Source organism: Diorhabda sublineata, chromosome 10 (genome assembly GCF_026230105.1).
Source record: "Diorhabda sublineata isolate icDioSubl1.1 chromosome 10, icDioSubl1.1, whole genome shotgun sequence".
NCBI classification, from domain to species: domain Eukaryota; kingdom Metazoa; phylum Arthropoda; class Insecta; order Coleoptera; family Chrysomelidae; genus Diorhabda; species Diorhabda sublineata.
The window spans coordinates 5,881,171-5,884,137 of NC_079483.1; positions in this window are offsets into that span (position 1 = coordinate 5,881,171).

The window sequence follows — 2,967 nt, forward strand, 5'->3', positions numbered from 1 at the left end:
ATCAATGCGAACCATGTATCAAAGAAGCTAAATCTATCGAAAAATTAGAAGAATTTCTTTCTGATATTGAGCAAAAAGATGACGCTTCTAAAGCAAAATATTTATCCAAACAAAGAGCAATTCATGGCGAAACTTTTGGTTTCACAGAGAGTCCTGCAAATACCTTGCTGCTATGTATCATTTCAAAAATTGAGTCAATAAATTCGGCAATTTATGAAGCAGCTCCACCAAATAAAGGATATTAGCGACAGCAGAACCAAAACAAATCTATTGCAGCTCTTTTCTCATTTAACCAGTTAACAATATACTCATAACTTTTTAGATTGATGATGATTTGATGCATAGTCCCTTTTAAAGTGATTGGAACACAGTTATGGCACTAGCAAGAACCAACAAAGATCAAAATAAAACATTTGGTGTTTACAAGAAACAATTTGAGATTAAAGGGGACATAAAATAAAATGGTTAAAGATGTTAAACATCAAACAAGATACGAAAAAGAAAAAAAATGTTATAGGCACAGAAAAATTCCAAAAGTAACTGAATTAAACCATTGCCTACATCGACCAAAGGAAAAATAGTACTTTACGCCCCTAGGGAGAAAAGTAGGGTGTTCTGCCCGCGATTTTTGTCACCTGAGCATATAAACAAAAGAAAGTTATTCCCGGGAGAGAATAGGCCACTTTTGTCCCGTATCAAAAGCGAACTTTTCATCCCGTAGGGAGAAAAAAATTATTCAATTAAACTTTGTCATATAAAGGTAATTCCAGTTACTACATAGTTTCCGTAAGGAACCAAAAGAAACCGCCGAAAACCTCCTTTGTAAGTGCGAGGCAATCCATAGACGAAAACTACCAAACAATGAGTATACTGACGATGAAGCTGAAGCTACTAATCCACAAATTGTCAAGTTTCAAATATTCCAGAATTTATTCAAAATAAATCAAACATGTTCTTCATTAAACATAATAATCTTAAACTAATTTCTTAGTTGAATTTTGTAAAAAGATTATGAGTGGCAGTGAACGTGTTAAAACTGGGTTTAAAATGAAAATGTGATCTCGACCTTTCGACCATGTGACATATTATCTATCGAAAAATGTCAGTATTTTCAAGCTTATAACAAAAATTTACAGTTGAAAAATATTTTTACATATTGAGGTTAGAAAATTGAATATCCACTACAACTTTTTCTACATTATGAATAAATAAAACCAACAAAATTTTTAATGGTATTACAAGAGGGATAATTTCGCTAATTTAATTTTTTTTCACGTTAAATTTGAACGTTTCAAACTACATATTATTAGATTTCTAGACAATTTAAATTTTATTAATGTCAATTATTTGCTGACAGTTAATTATCATTATTTAATATATTTATAACAGAATAAACAGATGAATAAAAAAGAATCAAATGGATCTATTATAATTTTAGATGCATGTTATATTTGAAATTCAAACTAAATGTATAATACAACAACTCGTTCAAGTTAATTAAATATTTCAACAGAGAATATTTAATGAAATACGATTTGATATGAAAATAAAATAATTAAAGTTAAATTTCACTTACATAGATTAGCAAAATTAGTTTTTCGAGAATTTCTTGACAAATTTGCTTGCTTCTCTGGATAACAAACGTTGGTATGTAACTATAAACAATAACCTGGCAACTAAAACATTTGAATTAAGAATATAAATCTAAGAACGATGATTTATGGCCTCTTACTATTTGGAATTTCAAGTAATTAAAATTGTATTTCTATAGTAAAAAATATATTTTATTGGAGTTTCATCTTTTTATTCATAATCTTTTTATTAGTAAATAATTAATTAATCAAGAATCTCTCACAAATATTAAGAATTTAAATTAACTATATGTGATGCAAAAATAACAAAAAATGTAGATAATAAAATATGTCATAAATCTAGTAATGTCATGTAATTCGATATGGTGGAGGCCAAAAACTAAGTAAAGAAGAAGATATTTCGATCTAAAGTGGTGCACCGAATGAACGCGAACGCTGGTTCTTTCCTAAAAATAACTTTAATAATGCACGTATATAGACAAATTTGAACAATGATCAAGGATTTTGAAACATATACAAAGCGACATTTGACTCGGCGATGGCGATTAAGAATATAAATCTAAGGACGATGATTTATGGCCTCTTATTATTTGGAATGTCAAGTTATAAAATTGTATTTCTATGGTTAAAAATACATGATATTGGAGTTTCATCTTTCTATTAATAATTAATTAATTGAGAATTCATAGAGAATGAAATCAATTACAAATATCACGGATTTAAAATAACTATATGTAATGATAAAATATCAGAAATTGTAGATAATTAAATATGTCACAAACCTAGTAATGTGATGTAATTCGATATGGTGGAGGCCAAAAAATTAAGTAAAAAAGAAGAAAATTCGATCTAAAGCGGTAAACAGAATGAACGCGAACTCTGGTTCTTTCGTAAACATAACTGAAGAGAAATTTGTACAATGATCAACGATTTTGAATTATTTATAATGTATTATTACTATGAAATATATACAAAATGTCATTTGACACGGTGTTGGTGGTTGAAACCCCTCAATTTGAATAGAGTTGCTTTACCACAACATATTTTAAAGTGAATGAATTTTTTTAAATATAGAAGAATAAATCGGGGTTTATATGATCAACTTTTAAACTCAACAAAACATTCAATGAAAAAATATGATTTTTGATTAGATCAGGAAGTTAATCACCAGTTTGTCATTGAATTTTCAAACGGGCAAATGATTTTATGTAATTCTCCCAGATTTCAGTTTTTTTGTATCCATCCGACTGTTTGTTATACAAACACTCATGAACACGTACAAATTCTATCAGCCTTTTACTAATTTTTCAGGGTATCTGCAATTAAAACTACACGAGAAAAATGAGGTTATTTTTTTGACGTAAGAAGTAGTAAG